Source organism: Hylobates moloch, unplaced genomic scaffold, assembly GCF_009828535.3.
Source record: "Hylobates moloch isolate HMO894 unplaced genomic scaffold, HMol_V3 SCAFFOLD_22, whole genome shotgun sequence".
NCBI classification, from domain to species: domain Eukaryota; kingdom Metazoa; phylum Chordata; class Mammalia; order Primates; family Hylobatidae; genus Hylobates; species Hylobates moloch.
In genome coordinates, this window is record NW_026652297.1 from 37,644,752 (window position 1) to 37,672,109 (window position 27,358).

General features: G+C 38.7%; 1 long non-coding RNA gene and 1 other non-coding gene across 3 annotated transcripts in view; one reads left to right on the forward strand and one right to left on the reverse strand.

The window, feature by feature from the left end:
- LOC116461930 (uncharacterized) overlaps window positions 1-27,358 on the forward strand; it is a 176,479-nt gene that overhangs the window by 27,456 nt on the left and 121,665 nt on the right. Inside the window, exons 2-3 of one of the 2 annotated variants that reach the window (XR_009211687.1) lie at window positions 16,177-16,278; window positions 17,652-17,856. This is a non-coding gene — a long non-coding RNA (uncharacterized LOC116461930). The remainder of the gene's footprint in view (window positions 1-16,176; window positions 16,279-17,651; window positions 17,857-27,358) is intronic. The other variant, XR_009211688.1, reaches the window with a different exon arrangement.
- Window positions 4,704-4,809, reverse strand: LOC116462204 (U6 spliceosomal RNA). Its single transcript, XR_004246293.1, has one exon. It is a non-coding gene; the product is annotated as a U6 spliceosomal RNA (small nuclear RNA).

A 27,358-nucleotide genomic window follows, 5' to 3' on the forward strand; every position in this document is an offset into this window, starting at 1 on the left:
CACTCACTTCCAGTTAAGAACTTTGTATCTTTGTGTGCCACCAAATCAATCCAGGAGTTTCTCTACTTTGCTATCCTTCTCCATGGAAGTTAAATAAGTTCCCAGGTGGCTGAAATATTGTGACTTATTGTCCTGGGATAAGGTGAGGGCTATCTGGCCTTCCTGTTACATCATGTCCTCTTTGACCGTTGCTAAGATGTGGCTTGTAACACTTGATCGTGCCCATCCATTTCTGGCCCTGCTACATCTGCTGTGGTTATCTGAGATCCAAGCTCAGACCCCAGACAACACTTGACATCATGTTAGCCCAAAAAGCAAAGCCAGTTAGCCCCTCTGTGCTCTTCCTTGAGGGCTGACGAATTCTTGCCGGCCTTTTCCAGGCTACACTGAGGTGCTCACATTGATGCCCTGCCTCTCAAGTATCCACTTCAGCTTTGGTTGGACTTGGAGCACTTCTCAGAGGCCTGCAGTCTCCTAGACTATCCTCTGACAGGCCAGGTCTTCTCTTCTAAGACCCAGGGTTTCTGACAGTGTTTACATAATCTATCCTGAACAACACATTCATTCTAAGGTACCAACCAGTTACTCCTGGCCCCTGATTCTCCCTTCCTACTCTGTGGATGCACCTTTGTCTCTTGGGGGTGGGAAGCTGCTCTGGGATCATTACTCAAGATATCCCCCCTCTACAAGTCATGCCATAAACATTCTACTATGAGCCGTCCATCATTGTCAGTATTTGGAGCTTAATAATTTTTTTTTTTTTTTTTTTTTTTTTTTTGTGAGACAGAGTCTCACTGTGTCACCCAGGCTGGAATGCAGTGGTGCCATCTTACTGCAAGCTCCGCCTCCCGGGTTCATGCCATTCTCCTGCCTCAGCCTCCCGAGTAGCTGGGACTACAGGCACCCGCCACCATGCCCGGCTAATTTTTTGTATTTTTAGTAGAGACGGGGTTTCACCGTGTTAGCCAGGCTGGTCTCGATCTCCTGACCTCGTGATCTGCCCATCTCAGCCTCCCAAAAAACCTTTTTCTATAAGAAATTCCAGCTCATACTGTAACAGGACTTGCACTTAAGGCTCGTAGTTCTGCTATTTTCAGTAATGTCTGATTTGATGTTGGAAATTTAGTGATAATTTCTTTCTTTCTGGCAGTTTCTGGTCACCCCTGGGGACAGTACCAATGGAAGATAGTTTTGGTTTTCTTAGGGACTTCCAGTAAGCTGAAACTTCCCTCTTCTCCTTCATATTTTATTTAAAGCTTGTTTCCATAAAAGTCATCACAAACCACTTTGTCATCTTTGTTTTTTTTCTCTCTCTCTTTTTTTATTTTTTTCTTTTTGTACAGGCATTGCTTGCTACATTTATTAACTTGTCAAAGTTACTTAATCTAAGGGTTGTGTCCCTGTGAAAGACAAAATGCATTTGGTAATTAAAGAGATTATTTTATTCAGTCAAACCATTCATTAATGAAGAGCAGGAACACCTGGGGCTTAGAAAGGCCGGTAAACAAGAGGGCCATGAAGAAGGATAGGCAGGGAGACTTAGAGGTTTGGAGAAGAGTGTGAAGGGCATTCTTATTGTGGGATATGCCAGGCAGGGTGATTCTTGGTGGTTAGCCGTTTCCCAGAACATCAGTAAAGGATTAAAGTTCAACATTGTCAGTTCCCCTTTTTGTTTAAGAAGAATATTATTCTTTGTTCTGTAATCCGATGATTACTCTCAGAAGGTTAAAAAAAAAAGCCAACAAAAAAAAACCCTTTACAAACTTTTACTAAAACAGACAAGGTAAACACAAGTTCTTTTTAAAAATCCTGTAAATAAACCCATCAAACCTTAACTAACTTTGACCATGGTAAATAAATTTCCCCTTTGTTTTTTTGGAGAACTTTGTACATCTATTCAGGTTTTGTCTTGCACACCAACTGTCAGTCATTTCACCTTAGGACAAAACCATTCTCACACTAGTATTTTTCAGCAGACACGCTGAGCTCATGAATATACAACTCACAACTTTCTGCAGCCACACATTCCTTATAGTACAACTTTATGAAGTGGTAAAAATCAGCATGTTCATTAACAGGCCCAAGTATATCATCTCCAAGTAACAGAAAATAAGAGGCAAAATATAGATAAACTTAAGACTTTGCTTTGTTTCAGTACTCTGTCTTACTAGGAAATGATTTAGGTATTCAATAAATATCTATCAATTAACTAACTTTAGTGTAAATCTGAGGTTTTAAGTTGCCTAAAGATCTTGGAAATTATCTTCAAGCTGACATACTATAAAACATAATTACTATTGAAATAAAGTTTGTCATTGTAATAATTTATTTGGTTAAACACAAATTTATACTTTCCATAATTTTAAACATTAATCTTAAACATTAGTAATACAAGCTTAATAAATCAGTAAACTTGTATACATTTACATAGAACGTTCCCAAGTAGAAATAAAAATCTATGTATATATCATGCTTAACCCTGATAAATCAGAGAAGACATAGCTGTTTTTATTAAAACCAAAATATTAAACTAGTCTTGTTTGCCAAAGCTTTATCTAAATTATGTGAACTTGAATTCCTAAATCATATCCAAGTTAGTTTCTGTAAAAATAATTTTTAAATCAAGACATTGAAAGTATTTGAGATTCAGTTTTCACTTATTTTTTATTTTTTAGTTTTTTTCATTTTTGTGGAGAACGGGGTCACGCTATATTGCCCAAGCAGGTCTCCAACTCCTGGGCTCAAGCTATCCTCTTGCCTCGGCCTCCCTAACAGCTGGGATTACAGGCGTGAGCCACCGCGCCCAGCTAGATTCAATTTTCTTAATTTCTGGAAATATTAACAATATTCAATTTATATAAGTATTTACTTATCTCTGAAGTAACAAGAATAGAGCACCATTAAGAGATTTTATAATCTAATGACTAATATCATCCTATGGCAGAGAAATGTTACACATTCACACAATGAGAGGTAAAGGCTTCTCTGATTTATAAATACATAAGCATGCAGGCATAGAGAGAGCTTACAGTTTCAATTCTGAAATTTTAGCCATGGGTCAAGTATAAATACATAATTACAAAACTCATTGGTTCATATCAAAGAGCTGTTCTTTTCACAGCAGGTATGAATCCTCAATTTATTTGAGCTCAATATGGACAGGTAGGCAAACATAAGAGATTAACACACCAGATTGTCCGTCAGCTCTCACCCGAGACAAGACAAATCATTAATCTATTTACAGAGATCACCAAATGGTCAGACCACAAAACCAAAAGAAGCCACAATCCAGCTGGGCACGGTGCCTCATGCCTATAATCCCAGCACTTTGGGAGCCCGAGGTGGGCAGATCGCCTGAGGTCAGGAGTTCAAGACCAGCGTGACCAACATGGTGAAACCTCATCTCTACTAAAAGTACAAAAATTAGCTGGGCGTGGTGGCACATGCCTGTAATCCTAGGTACTTGGGAGGCTGAGGCAGGCGAATCACTTGAACTCGAGTGGCGGAGGTTTCAATGAGCTGAGATCTTGCCACTGCACTCCAGCCTGGGTGACAAAAGTGAAACTCCATCTCAAAAAAAAAAAAAAAAAAAAGAAAAGAAAAGCCACAATTGGAAATCAAGTGAGTTCTTACAAGCAATCAAAGTCAAGGGCCCACCATGCTGCCAACGGGAACGGGTCCCCAGAGCACAGGAATTGGGAGTCCAGCATGAAGAGTCAGAACCACCCCTGGTCCTCAGAGCGCCCATCAGGAATGGAGCACAAAGGGCTCCAGCAAGCCTCCTTGCCTGGGTGGAACAAACGGAGATCTGAAAGCAAGATGTGATCCTATCCAAGTCATGTCACCAAAGCTGTGAAAGACAAGTGCCCTATAAAGTTAAGGGTATGATTTTACTCAGGCAGAACATTCATGAATGCGGAACATCTCAAAGAAGAGGGAGAAAGCCTGGAGTTTTGAAAAGGAAGTCACGAGAAAGGATGGACTGGAAGTCTTATGGGATTCACAAGAGAAGGCATTCTTGCAATATGTGAAGGCAATGTGGCCCTTTGTGATGAGCCATTTCCCTGACCACAGAAGCTGGGGAGATTTCTTAACTGTTAAACTCTGAGGCTCGGACAAATCTCAAAATTTTCACCCCATCACCTTCTAGTAGGTCTCAACGGGTACAGAGGTTGAGAGTTTGTGGTAGATAAGGAGGCAGAGCTGTATAACTTGGAAAAGTTACTAAAGTGATTTTGATTATGCTGTCTTCCAATCAAAATCAAAATAACTCATTAACACTTTTTAAATGTTAACTGTCTGCTGAAATAATATTTTGGATGTATTGGATTATATAAAATAATTACTAAAATTAATTCCATTTGTTTCTTTTTACTTTAAAAAATGCAATTAACTTGTTATGTTTGTTTTAAAACACCTTTATTGAAATAAGAATTAATATGCCAGACAATTCTCCCATTTACATTGTACAATTTAATGTTGTTGTTTTTACATGTTCATAGGGTTGTGCAATCATCACTACAATAAATTTAGGACATTTCATCACCATAAAAGAACCCTTGTTCCCATTACCAGTCAGGCAATCGCCATTCTACTTTCTGTCCCTAAGGATGTATTTATAGCTTGTCATTTTATATAAATCATACAACATGCAGTCATCTGTGACTGGCCCATTTCACTTAGAATAATGTTTTTCTTTTTTAAAAAATATGTAATGCTTCACAAATTTATGTGTCATCTTTGCATAGGAGCCATGCTAATCTTCTCTGTATCATTCCAGTTTTGGTTAAACTTTTGATTTTAGAATAGTTCTAGGTTTACAGAAAAATTGCAGACAATACAGGGAGTTCCCATATATCCATATTCCATTTCCCCTGCTATTAACATCTTACATTAGTATGATGCATTTGTCACAATTCATGAACCAATTGTTTACATTATTACTTATATTCCTATTTTAATGTTTACATAAACATTGTCAATATGTAACTGATACATCAATATGTATATTGATGGGATACCTAGTAGCATTTTGATACATACAATGTATAGTGATCAGATCAAGGTAATTAGCATGTCCATCCTCTCAAACATTATCATTTCATTGTGCTTGGAATATTCAACAACATCTCCCTTTTAGCTATCGGAAACTATATAGTATTATTAACTATAGTTATACAGTGGTATAGAATACTAGAACTTATTCCTCCCATCTAGCTGTAATTTTGTCATTTAACAAATCTCTTCCTATCTCTCCCTTTCTCCCTACTCTTCCCAGTCTATAGTATCCTCTGTTCTACTTTTTACTTCTATCAGATCAACTTTTTTTTTTTTAGCTTCCACATATGAGTGAGAACATGCGGTGTTTAATTTTCTGTTCTGTCTTATTTTAAATGTAGCTACTAGACATTTAAAATTACATATGTGCCTGCCATTATATTTCTGGTGGACAGTGCTGAACTAGAAGTTTACATCCCAAACATCCCAAATAGCACTTGCAGTGATATTTAAAGGGGCTTTTAGTCATGTTAGTAAGGTTGAATGCAGTAAAGAAAAATAGACTAGTAGCAAATATGACAAAAATGTTAACAGTTGTTAATTCTGAACTATGATAGTAGAGATGATTGCTATAGTATTTGTCATGTACTTTTTATTTCTCAAAAAAGAAAAAAAGTCTCCAAAAACTTGCATATCTCCCACTCTTATATTTGACTAGATAAAATGAGCAGTGCACTGGAATTTATTAAAAACTAGCCACGTAGGCCGGGTGTGGTGGCTCATGCCTGTAATCCAGCACTTTGAGAGGCCAAGGCAGGTGGATCACTTGATCCCAGGAGTTTGAGATCAGCCTAAGCAACATGGTGAAACCCTATCTCTACCCAAAAAAAAAAAAAAAAAATTATCTCGGTGTGGTGGCATGTCCCTGTAGTCCCACCTACTTGAGAGTCAAAGGTGGGAGGATTGCTTGAGCCCAGGAGGTCAAGGCTGTAGTGAGCTGTGACTGAGCCACTGCACTCCAGCCTGGGTGACAGAGTAAGACCCTGTCTCAAAAACCACAACAAAAGCAAAAGCAAAAAATTAGCCGTGTAGCCTTAGTCACCTGATTTTTCTGTGCCTCAGTTTTCTTTTCTACAAAATGAGTAGTTGAAAGGAATCTATAAGATCTTGCCAACTCTCAAAGAAACCTGATTTGTTCTTTATCATACCATTTTGGGGGCCTGGCATAGTAAGTGGTATTAATTTATTGTAAAAAAAAAAAAGCTTGTATTTATCAAAACAAATGTTTCTAGTAGTGGCGATGACATTGGCGTATGTTATTCCGTGGAATTAATCTGAAGATAGTTGTTTTAGGAATTTGGTATAATTTTCAATTAATCACCATGAAAATCCTGGGTTTGTTTTAATTTATTTTTCTGTTTCTATTAAAACATTTGCCTTTATCATGCATCAGGGAACTCAGTACAACAGACTTTTATGCAGAATTTGATGATCTATGTTGTTATGCTGTGTAATGTAGGTGATGTTAATAGTACTTGGGAGTAATTATATTTTGGCCCCTCAGAACACCGCAAAAGGCCTTCTGTTGATGCTCCATAAAGTATTACAGCATGAATAAGCATTTAAAAATATGTTTTAAAACACATTTTTACTAAGAAATGAAGGATAAATAGTAATGTGGTCTATTACTGATTTTAAACTTTCAAAATGCAAATAGGTTCTCCTCATATGTAATATTTTTATTCAAAATACACCCTTCCCAAAGCTACTAGTCATAGCTACATACTTAAATGGGGGAGAGAAAAAGTGACTTTATCTTACTTCTGTTTTTTTTTTTTCTGTATATTTCCAAAATCATCGTTTTCTCATTTTATTTTTTATTTTCTATTTAATGAGTATTTGATTTGGTTACACTCGGTGACTTCAAAGATACGCAAATGTGAAAGCTAGACAAAAGTAGAAAACTTAGATGAAGTTCACCTAATAGTAATTTTATTATTATTATTATTATTATTATTATACTTTAGGTTTTAGGGTACATGCGCACAATGTGCAGGTTAGTTACATATGTATCCATGTGCCACGTTGGTGTGCTGCACCCATTAACTTGTCATTTAGCATTAGGTATATCTCCTAATGCTATCCCTCCCCCCTCCCCCAACCCCACAACAGTCCCCGGAGTGTGATGTTCCCCTTCCTGTGCCCATGAGTTCTCATTGTTCAATTCCCACCTATGAGTGAGAACATGCAGTGTTTGGTTTTTTGTCCTTGTGATAGTTTACTGAGAATGATGGTTTCCAGTTTCATCCATGTCCCTACAAAGGACACGAACTCATCATTTTTTATAACTACATAGTATTCCATGGTGTATATGTGCCACATTTTCTTAATCCAGTCTATCGTTGTTGGACATTTGGGTTGGTTCCAAGTCTTTGCTATTGTGAATAGTGCCGCAATAAACATACGTGTGCATGTGTCTTTATAGCAGCATGATTTATAGTCCTTTGGGTATATACCCAGTAATGGGATGGCTGGGTCAAATGGTATTTCTAGTTCTAGATCCCTGAGGAATCGCCACACTGACTTCCACAATGACTGAACTAGTTTACAGTCCCACCAACAGTGTAAAAGTGTTCCTATTTCTCCACATCCTCTCCAGCATCTGTTGTTTCCTGACTTTTGAATGATGGCCATTCTAACTGGTGTGAGATGGTATCTCATTGTGGTTTTGATTTGCATTTCTCTGATGGCCCGTGATGATGAGCATTTTTTCATGTGTTTTTTGGCTGCATAAATGTCTTCTTTTGAGAAGTGTCTGTTCATGTCCTTTGCCCACTTTTTGATGGGGTTGTTTGTTTTTTTCTTGTAAATTTGTTTGAGTTCATTGTAGATTCTGGATATTAGCCCTCTGTCAGATGAGTAGGTTGCGAAAATTTTCTCCCATTTTGTAGGTTGCATGTTTACTCTGATGGTAGTTTCTTTTGCTGTGCAGAAGCTCTTTAGTTTAATTAGATCCCGTTTGTCAATTGTGGCTTTTGTTGCCATTGCTTTTGATGTTTTAGACATGAAGTCCTTGCCCATGCCTATGTCCTGAATGGTATTGCCTAGGTTTTCTTCTAGGGTTTTTATGGTTTTAGGTCTAACATGTAAGTCTTTAATCCATCTTGAATTAATTTTTGTATAAGGTGTAAGGAAGGGATCCAGTTTCAGCTTTCTACATATGGCTAGCCAGTTTTCCCAGCACCACTTGTTAAATAGGGAATCCTTTCCCCATTGCTTGTTTTGTCAGGTTTGTCAAAGATCAGATAGTTGTAGATATGCGGCATTATTTCTGAGGGCTCTGTTCTGTTCTATTGATCTATGTCTCTGTTTTGGTATCAGTACCATGCTGTTTTGGTTACTGTAGCCTTGTAGTATAGTTTGAAGTCAGGTAGCGTGATGCCTCCAGCTTTGTTCTTTTGGCTTAGGATTGACTTGGCCATAAAAGAGTATACAAGCAAATGGAAGAACATTCCATGCTCGTGGGTAGAAAGAATCAATATCGTGAAAATGGCCATACTGCCCAAGGTAATCTATAGATTCAATGCCATCCCCATCAAGCTACCAATGACTTTCTTCACAGAATTGGAAAAACTACTTTAAAGTTCATATGGAACCAAAAAAGAGCCCTAATAGTAATTTTTATCAAAATATATTCAAAGGAGACTTTATCTGGTAAGATAGGGAATCTATACTCTCTGGGCAGATTACACAGAAAATAAAGAATAATGTTTTGTTAAAGAGTTATAAAATAATTTATAGTTTTAACAGATTAAGAAAATCAAATTCTAGGTTTTTTGCAAATATATTTAGCAGTGAAGAAATGTTTTTTTCTTCACTGAAGAAAAACAGAAATGTTTTCTTATGGATAAACCCATCAAAATCAAGCCACCTTTGACAAAATTTTAACGCATATTATTGCTTTCTTTCCAGACTCAAGTATTATAAAGCAAGGGAAATAAAATGATCCCTCCTTTCTGCAAACCTTCTACACCTTTCTGCAGCCGTTCATTGTTTGTGTTTTTCTATCCTCTAGGTTTCACATTCTGGAACAGCCAGACCTTTAAGACAAGATTCTCTTTTTATTTTGATAAAAATGCATTCCATTTTGTACTTGGTCACCATATTTATATTTCTCTGTCACTATTGTTCTCAGTATAGCCTCAAAATTCATATTAGTGATAACTTTATCAAAGTCACTGTCAGTCCATTTGTGTTGCTATAAAGGAATACCTGAGGCTGGGAAATTTATGAAGAAAATAGTTTTATTTATTTGGCTCACAGTTCTGCGGCTGTACAAGAAGCATGATGCCAGCATCTGCTTTGCTTCTGGTGAGGTCCTCAGGCTGCTTCTATTCATAGCAAAAGGTGAAGGGGAGCTGGAGTGTGCAGAGATCACATGAAGAGAGAGGAGGCAAGAAAGGGGGGGGAAGACACCACATTCTTTTCAATAACCAGCTCTAGCAGGAACCAATAGTAAGAACTCACTTATCCCTTTCACCTTGAGGGTGTTGATCTATTCATGAGGAATCTCCCCTCAAAACCCAAACATCTCCCACTAGGCCCCACTTCCAACATTGGGGATCAAATTTCAACATGAGGTTTGGAGGGTCAAATATGCAAACTATAAGAGTGGGGGTGTTGTGGCTCACACCTGTAATCCCAGTATTTTGGGAGATCAAGATGGGTGGATTGCTTGAGCTCAGGTGTTCAAGACCAGCCTGAGCAACATAGTGAAACCCTGTCTCTACAAAAAAATACAAAAATTTGCCAGGCATGGTGGCACACTCCTGTAATCCCAGCTACTTGGGAGGCTGAGGTGTAGGATCACTTGAACCTGAGAGGTGGAGGTTGCAATGAGCTGAGATCACGCCAGTGCACTTGAGCCTGGGCAACAGAGTGAGACCCTGTCTCGGAAAAAAAAAAAAAAAAAAAAAGCAAATTATAGCAGTAACTAACTTCTCTTTTACATAGGAAAGTGGGAGGTACTATGTTGGTGCAAAAGTAATTGCCATTAAAAGCCACAATTACTTTTGCACCAACCTAATAGATAAGTGAGACCTATCTGTCATATATAAGTATTTTAGTGGAGTAGCAAATCTCATGAATACATACAACTTTCTGTAGCTGCTCACTCATCTTCTATGCTTTTTTGCAGTAGAAAAACCAAATATGCTTATCAATATAACCCACAAGATATAGTGACACAGCATGTAAACATAGAGGCAAATGTATATATACTTTAAAGTATGATTGATAATCTATGTTTCAAAGAATAGACATACTTAATTATCTGAATGTCCAATAATTATTTGTTACTTAACATAATATTAGTTCAAGGTTTTAAGTCATCTAGAGAACTTAGATATTGTATTCAACCTGATACACTAAAATGATTAGTGATGATATATAAAAAGATTTTCACAATAATGTTTCAAATTAAATGAATATAAATTAACATTTTCATAGTCAGGTATTTAGGAATAACTGTAATTTTTTCTTGATAAATAATCTATTAAATATTTATAAAGGTCTGATAGACTAGTTTCTTCATGAGACATTAAATCCTAATCTTATAAAAATAAAATGTACTCTTGTATTTTATGCTGATAAAATTTGGGAATGGATGCACAGCTGCATTTGTTTGCTTTCTCAAACCCAAATTATTAAACCAAGGATTGTTTAACCGTAATTGTGTAAACTTGTATTCTTTTACACAAATCTTTTCCAGCTGGTTTTTATGGGAAGAATTTTTTTTTTTCTTAAAAGGCTACCACTTCAAACAATTTTCAAAGTTTAGCTTTCTTATTTTCTGTGAAGTTTGGAAAACATTGTGTCTACAGATCAATGAGAATAGTTCCTTAAATTTAACGTACATCATAATCTAACTTATTAAATATTTTAGAAGTAGAAAAATATTTAATTCTCAATAACAGGAGTTAGATGTCTTTCCGAATTATAGACGTACCTACACAGAGCTTACAGTTGTAACCAAACCTAAAAACAAAAATTCACTGTCCAGATCGCAAAGAGTTGCTCTCTTCCATGGTGGGCACAAAATTCTTTTAGTTTTTTAGAGACAGGGTCTTGCTCTGTCACTCAGGTTGGATATACAGTGGTGCAATCACAACTCACTGCAGCCTTGACCTCCCTGGTTCAAGCAATCCTCTCGCCTCAGCCTCTTAAATAGCTGGTAGCACACTACCATGCCAAGCTAAGTTTTGTGTTTGTTTTTGTTGTTTGTTTGTTTTCTTTTTGTAGAGATAAGGTCTTGCAACGTTGCCCAGGCTGGTCTCAAACTCCTGGGCTCAAGTGATCCTCCTACCTTGGCCTCTCAAAGTGCTGGGATTACAGGCAGAAGCCACTGAGCTTGGCACACAATTCATTTGAGCTCATAAGTAGACAAACAGGCAGAAGCCCAACAGGTTGGATTTTTATGTAGTTTCTCTTTTCTTTTGTTTTTTCTTTTCCGGCGGGGGTCTCCCTTTGTTGCCCAGGCTGGTCTCGAACTCCTGGGCTCGGGCAGGCCTCCCACTTCGGCCTTCCAAAGTCCTGGGATTACAGGCATGAGCCACTGCACCCGGCCTTATGTTGTTTCTCATCTAACAGAGAAGAGATCTACATCATTGATCCAACAGAAATCACCAAATGGCCAGACTATAAAACAAAGTTCCCAATCATTACTGCCATCAAATAGTGAATAATGTATTACTGTGGGTGATCAAGAAAAAAACAAAACCACAGAATTAATAGAAAGTGAAGGGAAGGCCTAGAAAGACAGCAAATTTAAATCTCTATGACCACCTGGAAGGAGCCAAATGAAACCAAACCAAACCAATTATTGGGCTTAAACAGGTCACTGCTCAAACCAGCCATTTTATTTGGCTCAAGCGAGTTCCCTTCATAATCTTGGTGAAACAAAATTGGTGTATTTCTTAGCCAATTGACTTTTTAAAAACTTTTTATTGTGGAATATTTCAAACATATATTAACTAGAAAGGACAGTATAATAAAATCCATGTGCCCATCACTGAGCTTTAGTAACCGTCATTCATGCCACTTTTCCTTCATCTAAACCCACATCCACCTTCTCCTTCCCTCTGGATTATTTTGAAGCAGGTCTCACACATAATACTTCACTTTTCCTTTTATACCTCAGTGTGAATCTACAAAAAGAACTCTTCAAAACACCATGACTGAATCCCACGTCTGCCCCAATAATTTACCATAATCCCTTCATACAATTATCCAGACAGACTTCAAATGTCATGAATTAGCCTATAACGATAGTCTATGGGTTATTTGAATCAGAATCTAAACAAGTTCTAGCTATTGTGTTTGGTTGATTAATCTCTTAAGTCTCATTGAATCTGTAAATTCACCTTGTATTTTGTTTTTAAAAATCTTACCTTTTATTTGTTGAAAAAACTGGGTCATTGATTCCTTAAAATGTCTCATATTCTGGATTTTGCTGATTGTATCACCAGACTTTTGTTTAATATGGTTCTCAGTCCCATGTATTTTCCATAAACTAGTTGTTATATCCAGATACTTAATTAGATTCAGTTTTGATTTATTGGCAAGAATTCTTCATAAGGGGAGTCGTGTACTTTTGTCGAGTGGATGTACTATCTGTCTCTTTTTTTGTGATGCTAAAATTGATCGATGGGTTCAGGTGTTGTCAGCCTGAATCTTTTATTATCAAGCTCCCATTAAGCTCTTTAATGATTTTAGGCTGATCATCAATGACCAGACCAATCATTTTATTAGGAATTCCAAAGTGGTGATATTCTATCATACCTTTATGATTGACTAGCTGGAATGCTTCTATTAAAAAATGGTTTAAAAAAAAACAAGATGAAATAATCTAAGTGTGCTTTAAGAGAATAAATCTGAATTGATACGAAGAATGAGTACGAAGGTGAGACACTGGGCATAAAGATATTATTCAGGATTCCTACAAACTATGTCTGTGAGGGAATTAATGACCTGAACAAGGTAATAATGAGCAGGAGAAACTGGCAGAAAATGGGGCTCTGGAACTGGAGCAGGCAATGATACGCCTGACTCATCAGAAAGAGATCATAGAACCTGGTATCTGTGAAAATGTGGATGCCACTAACAGTAACAGTGAGGACAAGTGGTTTGGAGAAGGTGAGAGGCGATGGATATTATTTTGTCTGTTGTCATCTCTCTGTTAAAGGAGGCATTCTCTCCCTGCTGCATTTTCTATTGCTTTGGAGATCCTGATTTAAATTTTAAGAGCTTTACAGTGATTTCTGTCAATTCCCTCAGGGTCCTCCTTCATGATCTAATGTTTCTCACCATCTGGAAGTGTAGAGATTTTCCCAACATCTAACCAGAATTTTTATCCCCTACTTTTGCCTCTCTGAGCTGCAAACACAATCATTTCAAGGGTTTATGGCTAGGCATTTCCATTTTTTTAAGTTTGAGGAACCGCTGTGATGACTCAGCTAATTTGGAATTCAGAAGGTTGCCTCTGAGGATCTTTTAAATACATAAACAAAGACATTTTATTCCATTCCATTGCCCCTACTTAACCTTTTTTTCTACCCCTCTAAAAGATTCCTCTCCCTCCTGTGCTCTTCAATTACAGAGCTGTCACTTCCAAGCCTGGCCTCCTGCTTAAGTAACCTATGTGGACAGAATTTAGTTCTGTGGGTCTTTGCCCATAAATCACTCTCCTACTTTCTAATAATTTATGTTACTGTTCTTCTAACTTCTTTGAGTTGATCCATATTATTCTGGCATCAATGTGCGCAGGCTTGTATTCAGGATTCCAGAGCAAACTCACCAAAGACACCTAAAAAGAGATTTTTCTCTTTTTTTCTCTATTTGGTCACCATGCCATTGGCTTTTTTTTTTTTTTTTTTTTTTTTGCATTGCCTGCCAATCCATTAATTCCTCAATGTTTATCAATGTTCTTCCCTGATACTGACAAGTCATATTTAACTTAAGATCATAGCATTGAGAAATGAGATACTTTACTTCTGCTTTATTCTGGTTGTGCTATTGCTTGGTTGAGCCATTAAGTTCAGAGAAATTTCATTCCTATGGTATCACAATGTAAATAATAGACCCCTTCCTTAAATACTTTATAGAAATTGATTTTTTAAAGTGGAACTTTTTGAAACTACACTAGAGCTGGATACATAAAACAATCTCATGTAGAGACTTTCTTGAAAAGTAAACAAACACTTTTAAATGAACAATTCCCTAACCTGTCAAATTTTCATGCATTGCATTTTTTTAATGTGATGGGCATCTGGGGGACACTTCTGCTTTCATTTCTAATGTATACGAAGAAAATGAAAACCCAGAGACAGAGCAGCGTACCAAGTTATGCCAACAAGTGGAATTTTTAAGAATAAAGCACAGAGCATTGGATGGGTTCGTCACTTACTTTCCATGGGCTATGGCTGCTTCTGAGGAAAGTATTAGTTGCATGGTGGATGTGGTTAATGTGTTTTTATTGTTGGAGTGGGCACCCAGTCCTCTGTACCTCACCACCAGCTGAGAACACCCGTCACTGAGAAAGAAGGTTTTGTATTTGGAGCTGGTAATGGGTGCCAAAGTGGTTGGGGCCTAACATCATGTGTTTCATGATTCTTCAAACCTTGGAGAAGCAATTCGTGTCCATAATATCTATCTTTAGGGAGTCTGTAAAATAGACCAAGTGACCTTTGAAAAAAGGCAGTGAATCCCTTCTATCTCAGGCTGTCTAAAAGAAGCCAGACCATTCACAGCAGTTTCAGACACAGCCCAGCCCAAGGGACATGAAATGCAGGAGTTAGCCCCACCTGGCCTCTTGGATAAAGATGGCACTCTGTGTTCTCTAGTTCCTGTGTGGGACAAACAAACATGTTAGAACACGTCAGATCATGGAATAGAAACTGAGTCAACTTTTCCGCATCCCAGGACTTGTGAAGCCACCGCAGAGCATCAGGGCTGATTTGAAGGCCAACATGCTATTCAGTGCACTGGGTGTTGAAAACCCGTAGCCTTGCTGATGTGTGGTTGAGTCCATTGTAACTGGTATGTTGTTAATATTTTAGATATTGCCACTGAAAAACCGTTCCTTGCAAAGCTCAAAAGGGACGCATTCTTGGAAGTTAAAGTAATTCCTGAACTCTTCAGTCTGCTCATTGAAAAAGATACTTGAGTATGATTGAATTAGATCTCAGAATTTCCACCTGATAGATTTATATTCCGGTCTCAATTTAGCTAAGCTCTCCAGGTTTAAAGAGTGACCCAGTTAATGAAAAGTAGTTATTTGGTTGATTGAGGGTTCATTTTCCTGCCTGGTATGTGTTAGCGAATTGCAAATATAAAGGACAAGGTAATCTTTTGAAATGTGTGCTGGGTGGCTGATTTTTTTTTTTTCTTACTAAATCCAGGGTCTAAACAAGGTCATATCTTGGATAAAGAGCTCCAACAAGTCCCAAGAGTGATACTTCCTACTCCCCTTTCACCCCCTATTTATAACCCAGTGAATTCTGGTTAAAATGAACGTCCCAGGAAGCTGATAAGGAAAAAATAAATTTTGAGCAGTGTATGTGGAAGAAAAGGTATTGTGTCATGAACAAGCAGCAACAGATAGTCTTAGCTCCATCTTGTAGCTGGGGACCAGAGAGGTAGGGGAAATGCAGGGTATGCAGTGGAGCCATGCCTCCCATCTATGGCTGTGCATGTCACTTCACATCTCCACCGATTGTACTACAGATGCCAGGGTCATTTCCCAGATTTACCATTGAAAACCCATCCCCAAAGTGTAGCTAAACACCTGTTCTATGGGTAAGAAACCTCTAATAGACCCAAGTTTCCCTCTCTTGAAATACATTTTCCAGCTCAATCACTAACTGATAATTCTTGATTTTACCTCCTATCCCACTTGTTTTGTCTAACATAACATGCTCTAGAAGGCCAAATCTGAAACTCTCACAGAATGCTCTCTTCCTTTATTCTCAAAAGCCTAAATGAATTGAAGAAACAAGATGATCATATGCATAATTCAGATTACATTCTTGTGGTGAGGCTGGGGCTGGTGATATGGGATGCATTGCACAATCCTTAAAAAAAGATTGGATTCGTGATGCAAGTGCTCACTTTGCTTTTCAGAGTACACCTGGATGAAAAGCTCTGTGGCGGAGATGGAAGGTCATCCAGGACTTGTCATGACCTGCTTAGCAAGAGTCTCAAAGTATAGTCTGTCCTCAGCAGGTACCTGTGAATAAGGTCCCTTTGAGTCTGAAATGTCAGAAATTTGTCAAAGCTTGTGACTCATCAGTAACAAACTGTAGAGACAATTAGCTAAATTCATCTAATTTGTTGAAATTCACGGTTAGGATTTTAATTTGCAAGTCGAGTGGCTGCAGCTGTTTGCCTTTCAATGGATTTTAAGCCTTTAGGATATCTTCTCTGTAATAATTTTAACAGCATTGAGTTGAAGCACAATCCCCACAACTTCACTGGGCCTAAGTATTCTATGCTCAAAACAGTATTAGTAAAATAATAAAAGATCCAGGCCATCAAAAGGACCATCTAGACAACTGGAGATAGTTTGACTTGATCCAAAGTGATCATCTCGGGTCATGTTGTATTAGAATATGGACACTTGGTGAGGTTGCCAGTAAGTGATGCTGTTGCATTAGGACACAAGTTGTCCAGGGTATAAAGTGATGAATTCTCCAAGGTTCAGCCTATGAAATATACTAAGAAGCATCCTTTTTTTGGAAAACGCACACTTTTAGTGCTTGTTTGCCTATCTCATTAATGTCTATGGAAGTTACATGAAACAAGCAAATAATCACTGTTTAAGAGCCAAAGCAAATTGCTATTTCTCATTACATTACATATAAGAGGGCAATCCTCTGTGTTATAAGAAATGAAGTTGTGATTACAGTCACATTTTGAACAACTTTGAAAACTTTGCTTGGAAGGAATCCTTGAGGTTTTCCTCCCTTTGTAAATTTTTATTACATAAAGAGTTAAGGTTTTGATAGCAGTAACCACAAAAGCATAAGAAAACTTGATTAGTGTTTGTGTATCATCTACCTATATTCTTTATTTGTGATGGGGTGTTTTTGCATTTGTTTTTTGTTTGTGTTTGAGTGTGTAGATGTATATGTGTATAATGATATAGGTATAAAAATATCCAGATCACTGTGACAAGAAATTCCCATCCATTGGGAACACAAGGATGTGTGTTTCCCATTCATCTCCATATGTTGCATATGCACCTAAATCAATCTGGCCACAAAAACCATCAGGTTTTTAAAAAATAGACACTGGTTGTACCAACAGTTAGAAATAGATGAGCACTCTAGGTTTTTCCATAACAAACTTGTGATCAGGTAATCTGTAAAGTTAAAACAAGTGTCAGATGAAATTCTGACAGACTATCATTTATTAGTAAGCAAGTACATAATTCATAGAACTGTGTAATAAATAGGGTGACTGTCTCCCTTTTTCCTAAAACTGTCCCAGTTTTGGCATTAAAATCTTAAGTCCAACCAACACCTAAGTCTTCAGCAAACCGGGATCTTTGGTTATTCTATATACAATCTTTTCTTTGTTCCCTAACCACTCTTCAGGGCACAGATTAGAGGACTGGCACCAGATTACAGCACTAGACTGCTGAAGAATTGACCACTCTGAATGAATGCTTTATATGAGGCTTATGAAAAAATTCTGAAGCAAGATGTAGTCAAGCTTATAGTTGGCATATTGTGGACACAGCCCTCTGGACTACCAGCTGGACACAGAAACACGATGGAGCCTCAGGTGCCATTATTAAGGGTAAATTTGAAAAATCTGCTAGACTCCTTTTCATGCAAGAATGGAGTATCTCTAAAATATTTTAGCTTATCCACAAATCTTGAAAACCACCCATTTCATGGTGGAGAACTCATTTTGGCACCTATTACCTATTATATAATTAGTATTGATTAGCCATTACTTTAACCAAAGAAAGTCCCTTTCTAATATTCACTGTTCTATATTTTTAATGTATAATTTTGATCTCAATAGCTTTTGGGGTGCAAGTGGTTTTTGTTTGCATGGATAAATTGTATAGTGGTGAAGTCTGAGATTTTATTGCACTTGTCACCTGAGTCATGCATATTGTACTCAATATGTAGATTTTATCCCTCACTTCCCTCCTACCCTCTCCCTTCTGAGTCTCCCAAGTACTGACTTACAATAATGGGTGAGGTAACTCAGGAATGAAAAACCCAATACCATATGTTCTCACTTATAAGTGGGAGATAAGCTATGGCTAGGCAAAGGCATACAGAGTGGCATGATGGATTGCAAAAGACATTATTGCTGCAAACGACATTATTTCATTCTTTTTGATGGCTAAGTCGTATTCCATGATGTATATAGACCACCTTTTCTTTACTCATTGGCTGTTGGGCACTTGGTTGGTTTCATGTCTTTACAATTGTGAATTATACTGCGATAAACATACAGGTGTCGTTGCTCTATTTTGAAAAGCCTCTACTGTTGATCGCCAGGATAGTTAGTTGTAGCAGCCTCAGGTTTTCTGATTACATACCTGCTCATCACCACTAGAGTGTGGAGTAAAACTAACCCTATGCATTTATATAACACTGTGTATGATCAAATATTTTAGAGCTGAAATACCACATGCTTCAAAAATAAGGAAATCCATAGACTAAGAAACTTGGGACAATATACTCTCTAAGGACAGAAAATCTGAACTATTTGCTAACAAATTTTTCACAATGTCCAGGCTGTCTTATAACAATATCAAACTTCAACAGAAAGGACGTTCAGTCAGTTTCTCTAGAAATAACAAGATTAAAGTAAACTCATGCCATTCTAGCGAAATGTTGATCTACCAGAGTTAAGGTTTCGGGGAATGGGGCTTGAATTCTAGTCCTCCTTCTACCTCTTAGCAAGCTCTATAATTTCAATAAGTCGTTTCACCTTTTTTGAATTTTTGTCTCCTTTGTTGTAAAGAGTGGCTGATCTTCAAAGTCCCTTCTAGCTCTTTTATTTATTATTATTATTATTTTTTTTTTTTTTGAGACAGTCTTGCTCTGTTGCCCAGGCTGGAGTGTAGTGGCACGGTCTTGGCTCACTGCAACCTCCACCTCCCAGGTTCAAGCAATTCTCCTGCCTCAGCCTACCGAGTAGCTGGGATTACAGGTGTGCACCAGCATGCCCAGCTAATTTTTTTTTATTTTTAGTAGAGACAGGGTTTCACCATGTTGTCCAGGTTGGTCTTGAACTCCTGACCTCAGGTGATCCACCTGCCTTGGCCTCCCAAAGTGCTGCGATTACAGGCATGAGCCACCGCGCTCGGCCTTCTAGCTCTTTAAAGTGTCTAAAATGTATATTATAATTCCAGGTATACCAATTTTTTACTTTAAGTTTGAGAGAGATAATTATCTTTTCCTGTGTTTTGCCAGCATTAAGTAGAAATTTGGCTAATTTTTACACTGCTAGTTCTTCAACCATTCTCTTTGACTTTGGAAATGCTAGATGATTTCTCTGAAGCAGAGAATATAACCATGAACACAGTGGTGCTTTGCAGCATCTTTTAAGTGTCTAAGTCTTTTGATGCTTAATAATAGGGAGCATAGGCCGGACGCGGTGGCTCATGCCTATAATCCCAGCATTTTGGGAGGCCGAGGCAGGTGGATCGCCTGAGGTCAGGAGTTTCTGACCAGCCTGGCCAACACAGTGAAACCCCTTCTCCACTAAAAAATACTAAAAATTAACTGGGCATGGTGGTGGGTGCCTGTAATCCCAGCTAATGGGGAGGCTGAGGCAGGAGAATCACTTGAACCCGGAAGGCGGAGGTTGCAATAAGCCAAGATCATTGCACTACACTCCAGCCTGGGCAACAAGAGCGAAACTGTGTCTCAAAAGAAAAAAAACAAAGAATAGGGAGCATATTGTGAACACTGAAGGAGATTCGTACAAATATTCTGAGTGTGTGTTTACTTCATGTTTAAAGACAATGCCCTAAATAGTCATTGCCTAGGAATGCAGAACTTTCAGCTTTGGCATTAAATTTCTCTAAATGGAATTTGCTATACAGATAAAGCACAAAACACAGCAAGCTTTGACTGTGAGGACATTTCCTTTGATAAAACACACTCAAAAAAAGTCAATGAGAATGATATTAATAGCCCCGTGTTTATGTGAGAGCAATGATTTTTATAATGTGAGGTGAAAATATCCAAACCAATTCTCTAGAATATTTTAGCTGAATTTTCAAACTGGTGTGCTGCCTTAATCTGACATCTAAATCAAGTGATGCTATACACTTCAGGGCACAAATTAGACGACTGGCACCAGACTACAGCAGTTAGACTGCCGGAGAATCGATACAGGCCATTTAAGCATCAGGACTGCCTATGTTTCATTTTTGACACTGGAGTTTATGCTTATGAGTGGGGGAGCTTTAACTCTGTGGTGGCAATAAACTCATTAGAAAGTGTCAGCTGGGATTATAACACATGTTAAATAAATATCACCAGTGCTGACACGCAGTCTTCATTACCTCTTTCCTAGGGTATCTGGATATAAAAGGAGACTAAGCAGTTTTGAGTATAGTGGGATTTAAAAACAATTTTTCTCTCTCATAGACTTGCCACAAGTGCTTGAATCCCATTATTGGGAAGGAATGCCTATGAGCAGAAGACTTTTTTTTTTTCTAGGAACTTCTAACAAAATGATATGCCAGCTAACACTGTTAAGAGGATTAGCTCAGTGTGGTCTTGTTAGAATGAAACTCTAATTAGGTATCTGGGAATCCTGTGTTAGACAGACGATCATATTGATAAGTTGTTTTAAGGAAATATGGTCTCTTCAGAATATGTTCTCCAAAATCACATGAATTTTAAAGGCAATAGATTGACATAACCATTGGCAAGACTATGATGAATGGAGTCAGAGGAAGCAAAATGCTGGGTAGCAGGACCTTGAGAAATGCCCTTTATAAAATGTACTTGTGCTTCTTCTAATCAATGGCTCAGCTCTGCCTCCGTCTCAAGTTCTCAATCCCAGCCCTTGCTTTCCTGAACTACATCTTTTTGATCCATAAGCGGAACAGGATCACTGCACAGGAAAGCAGTTGGGGCCAGAGATGAGCTTTGTCTGCCGCACTGCCCGCTCTAGTGTTGAGTGTTTGCTCAGCAGCTGCGTTCCCACAGTCAACTGAGAATTCATCAAAGCTTTGCTTTCAGCTCTTCTCTGGGTCCAAATGAGTATAACTCCCCCTTCTGAGTAGAAATTCTTTTTAAATGTCACTGGTTAACTTTTAAATAGTTTTTCTTTTTTTTTTTTTTTTTGAGGAAGTCTCACTCTTTCGCCCAGACTGCAATGCAATGGCACCATCTTGGCTCACTGCAACCTCTGCCTCCTGGGTTCAAGCAATTCTCCTGCCTCAGCCCCCTGAGTAGCTGGGATTACAGGTGCAGGCCACCACGCCCAGCTAATTTTTGTATTTTTAGTAAAGACGGGGTTTCACCACATTGGCCAGGCTGGTCTCAAGCTCCTGACCTCAGGCAATCCACCTACCTCGGCCTCCCAAAGTGCTGATATTACAGGTGTGAGCCACCGCACCCGACCAACTTTTAAATAGCTTTAAACTGTGACCCAGATTACCTTTTGTGTTCCATCATTACTGGGTGGGGGCTCTTCATCTGCCCCTTCTAGCCAGTTATCCTCTCCTGTCTTTTTGTTTGTTTGTTTGTTTTTTGGAGATGGAGTCTTGCTTTGTTGTCCAGGCTGGAGTGTAGTGACACAATCTCAGCTCACTGCAACCTCCGCCTCCCGGGTTCAAGCAATTCTCCCTGCCTCAGCCTCCTGAGTAGCTGGGATTACAGGCGCCTGCCACCACACCCAGCTAATGTTTTTGTACTTGTAATAGAATCTGGGTTTTGCCATGTTGGTCAGGCTGGTCTCGAACTCCTGACCTCAGGTGATCTGCCCACCTTGGCCTCCCAAAGTGTCCTGCCTTTAAACAATGTATTTGCTGTGCGTTTTCCAAGAATTGATGTTCATTATATAAAATATATCTCACGACAGAAAACAAAAGAATTTTTATAACTATCATTGATCCTGTAGATGTCTTCATCTAGTTCACGCACGTCATGGGTCCTAGAATTCTTGCAGGATCCACAGTTTACAGTCCCACTGTATCATATATTTCCTAAGACAAATTGGAAAGCTGGGTCGTTAAGGACCAAGGCAAGTTGTTTAATCACTCAAATTACACTCCTGCAAGCAACCCATTGTCAAGAACCTAGTAGGTGTGCCCTGCTAGCCTAGAGAATGCAAATGCTGAGCCCTGGGCTCTCAGCCTGACCACAGAGGAACAATTTAATGCACTCTTCTGGGAATGGTGCATCTGAAAACTTAGAAATATTTAACTGTCTCCAATAATGAATTGACCTGGAACAATTCCTTATTCAATAAAAATGTGCTGAGTTTTAATGAAAAACAGTGAAGCCATCTACTAAAATGTTAATCCATGCAAAGCACCTGGAAGAGAGCCCGGCACATAGTAAGTGCCTGTACTTATTCTCCACTTGACCCCTTAGCAAGACTCCCTCCCCCACTGGTCATTCTCCCATCTTCTCTGGCCTGCTGTCTTCCCAGAAAATAGGACTTCTATGTAGGACTACATCACCCAAATTCCCTTGCCAGCCAGCTTCAGTTTGGGGCCAGCCAATGGGAGGAAGTGTCAGGGAACCAGTAGGCGGGAGAAGAAAGGATAGGGAACTTCCTTCCTGCCCCCTCCGAGTTCTGCCTCCCTCACTGGCAGCAACCCAGCGCCTCCATTGCTGACCTCTACCAACCTCCACCTGTGGTCCTTCCTCTACTGCAGCAGTGACACTGTTTTCTTCCTTTGTTCTTCCAACCCCATGTAAGTTAATGATTTCCCTGTCTTGCTGGTCCCTGGGTGCTTCAACATGCCATTTTTTGGTTCCTTAATGCTACCCAAATCTCTGTAAGTAGGCCCTTCACTAAAGACTATTAACTTAATCAGTAGTTCTCAACCCTTGCTGCACGTGACTACCAAGGGAGCTTTTGAAAACTACCAGTGCCTGGGCTGGCATTCCCAGAGATTATTGTAACTGGCCGGGGTGGGTTCTGGCCACTGGTGTTGTCTAAGAGCTTTGTAAGTAATGAAGCCAGAGTTAAGAGCCACTTATTGAAATCACCTGAGTGAATTCCAGCCTCCTGCCAAGCCCCTGACTGATAGAGTGCTCAGTGAATGTTACCTGTTGTGGTTGTCATTGCAACAACTACTACTGCCACTTTTATTTCTACTGTGCTAATATTAATAGTTTTCCCCAGTTTACAAATAAGGAAACTTACACAGAATGTAAGTAGTTTTCTGAAAATCACATAAGCTAGAGTTCAATTTATTTGGCTGAAAAACTCATGTTCTTTATGCTTTTTTTACTATGATATCCTGCAAAGGTCAGGTCTTCTCGAACTTTAAGATGCATATGAAACACTTGGGGATCCTGTTTAAGTGGAGCTTTTGATGCAGGAGTTCTCAGGCCTGAGATTCTGCTTTTCTGACAGCCTCCCAGGTGTCGCCAATGCTGCTGGTTCAATGACCGTCCTTTGAGTATCAAAGGTGTAAACAATTAGCCACTCTTTTTTCAAACCTTCAAAAATTCCTCTGCTATCCTCATCATTTTCACCTGATGATCTTGTGGCCTACCTTACTGAAAAAAAGAGGTTACCAAAGATATTCTGCCAGACTCACACTGTTACATCTACCCACTTTCCCACATTTCCTACATACTCTGCCTTCCCACCCATAGCCATAGATGAAATATTTGTATTCACATCCAGAGCCATTCCATCCATTGCACCAGATCCCATCTGCTCTTGCTCATCCGAGAGTATTTCTTCATGAATGAGCTCCAGTTTTGCATCATTTTTCCCTCCATCCTGAATTGTTTCCATTAGCATAACATGCAAATATCATTTTTTTAAATTTTAAAAACAAAAAACTTAGTTTGAATCCATCCCCCCACCACCAACTTTCACTCCAGTTTTTGTACTTATTTTCAAACAAATTACTCAAGTTTTTTTTTTCACTTGGTCTCCAACTGTGTTTTTCTCATTGTTAGACCCGCATCAAGGTCATCAATGCGATTCATGTTGCTAAATCCATTGGGCATTTCCAGTCTTCACCTTTTCATTAGCATTTGGTACTTTTATAATTTCCTTTGCCTTGATACGGTTTCTGTACCTTGGTCTTTAGAACACCACATTCTCTTGTTTTTTTCTTCCAGCTCACTAACAACTCCTCTGTCTTCCTCATTGGTTCTTCCTCTTATCTCTAACCTCTTTGGCCAGCTCCAGGGCTCAATATGTACAGTTACTTTTTTGATGACGTCCTATAGCAGCATAGCTTTAAATAAAATACATAGGCCAAACTTATACCTCCATCTCAGATCTTTCCAAACTCATAAATCTAGCATCCTATGCAACATCTCCACTGGAATATCTAATGGACATTTGAAACATAACATGTTCAAGACTGGACTTCTGATATTATTTCCTAAATTTATTTCACTTGGAGTTTTCCCAATCTCAGTTGATGCACCTCCATCCATCCTGTTGCTAAGGCCAAAAATCTTGAAGTCATCCTTGACTTACCTCTTTTTTTCATACTTCATGTCCAAGCTAACATGCATTCCTATTGACTTTTCAAAATATATCCAGAATGTCGCACTTCTTACCACCTCTACTACTACTAAGACTATTACTACTACTACTTACAACTACTGCTACTACTACTACTACTACTACTGCTACTACTGCTACTACCCTTTACTGAGCTCCTTGCTTGGATTTATTGCAATAGTCTCTGAAACAATTTATTGATTCCATACTTGTTACCTAATGCAGTCTATTTTGAAAAAGCAGATAGAGTGACCCTTTTAAAATGTGAGGTGGTTCTTATGGCTGCATTGTTTAATACCCTGTAAAAGCTTTCATTTCACTCAAAGAATAAGCCAAAGTTTTTATATCAGTTAATGGTGTCTACATAGCCCACCCCTTTTCTTACCCTTCCCAACTTTACTTCTCTGGCTTTGTATGCTGCTCATTTCCTGCTTGATCATTTCTCTCCAGGCATATTGGCTTCCATGATGCTCCTTGGAGTTTCCAGGCACGCTCTTGCCTTCTTGCCTTTGCACTGGGCTTCCCTTGTCCCTAGAATGCTGTTCTCTGAGTATCTGTGTGGATAGCTCTTACATTTCTTTCAAGCTTTTGTTCACATGTCACTTTCTCAGTGAGTCTTATTGTAATTACCCTATTTAAAATTGCAACTGTCCTTCATCCAGTACCTCTCTCTGGCTTCCCTGATTTCCATGACTCTGCTCAATTTTTTAATTTTTTTTTTTTACAGTATGCAATCTTCTTATTTATTATGCTTCATACTTATTACTTGGAGTATAAGTTTTCAGCAGAACAGGGATGCTTGGTTTTGGTTTTCTAACATTTTAAAAGTACCTAAATGAGTGTCTAGCACATAAATTTACTCAAACAATTTGTTGAAAGAAATGAAGAACAGTTGTTATTGTTTTAAGATGACAGATTATAGAATACACTTAGTCAAGAGCCGAAAGTATAAGTTTTCTAAGTGTGGTAACGAGACTCAGACATAACACGCAAACAATAAAAACAAAAGTTTCACCTCTTTCTAGACCTAGAAAGAGATCTAGTCATTTCATTGGACTTCTGGCTATTTAAAAGTGGGATCCATTGGCATGTGAAAAAAATTTCTAAGTTTTGCCCTTGTCTAATATCTCAGTCAAAGTAAACAACTATTTCCTTTTTTCTATGCTCAACAGCATTTGCCAGCATTTTATAGTATGAAAAAATGTCTCATGGCATGGAATTTAGGCTATTGACAGACTGTATGGGGGAATCTAGAGACGTTGAGGTGATATTCAGCGTTTCACTGCCCAGAGCCCTCAGGGTAATGTTCTCAAGAAGAATCAGTAATTGGAAGCCAACTAAATAGCTTTGTTCCCCTCAAATGCGAACCTGGTTACTTTATCAAGCAAACAGATGTTTATTGCTTTCAGGCAGAAAATAATGAGTCAGGCAGGTTTACAAGCCCCCTTTCCATCTTGAAAGCATTTTTGTCAGCTGCTTCATCCTCAGAGAAAATTACCAAATCAAACCTCGAAGGTAGATGATTAGTGGGTGTCACATGCAGCATCTTATTTCTCTTCTGGGTGGGGATATGGAGATGCTATTGACCTCCCACTTAGGGAAAAACACATTTTTGACAGTAGAGTTGTCCAAGGGCTTTTTCTTGGAGCATAAACACCATGTAACCATATGCTAATGTAGAAAAGCAAAGGAACCTGTCATGAGGCACTCGGGAAAGCTTAGATCATGATTTACAAACAATGATTGAATAGCTGACACTTATTATGGGGGAGAGAAGAATCTCATGTCTTCTCCCCAAAAGTAATTTGGAACAAGCTGAATGGGGTCGCCTGGAAAGCCTCTTCATCCTTTTTGATTATCCTAATCTTTCAAAAACCAGTTTCTACACCTCTCAGGAAAATCCAGGGAAGAACAATGATGGTTATGATAAATGGTGAGAGTCTTTAAAAGTCCAAATGCCAAGTTCAGAGAGCATTCAGTAAGGTTCTCCAAACACAGGGGGATACCTGTGAGTTTTCTACCTTTCAATCATTGTAATAAAGATTTAAAAGATATCTACAGTGACAGTGAGAGACAGAGAGTTGCAAGGTCTTGTGTGCCTTTCAAAGTCAGGAAAAGCCAAGACCAAAGGAGCCTGAGGAATCTTTATCTGCACCAGGGTGCAGACATTGGAAACAAGTGGAATGGGAATCCAAGCATGGCTTGTAGATTGAATGAATATGGGTTCTACACACATTACGGTGTTTTTGTATGGGTATACCACTAGATAAGGTCTATAGAAATTCTTCAAGCTAGTCTCAGAGTTGCATGAGAGCCAGCTACTAACAGTCAATTATGCCGCCTGTACCAGCCGGGCTGTCATCAGCAGAGTGAGGAGACTCATCCAGTGTTCCCTTTATGTGTTGTGTTTAACTATCTGTCATTTCACATGCATGGAGTATCCTTCCCCCAATATAGGTGACCGCTTGAAGGTGATGGAAAAGCATGATATTTGTAGATAGTCCTAGCTTTGTGTTTAGTAGTGCAGCAGAAAACAAACTGTAGGGGAGAAGAAATCTTTTCTTATCCATTGCGTGGTTTATGGCTGAGACCCCTGTAAAGAAAGACA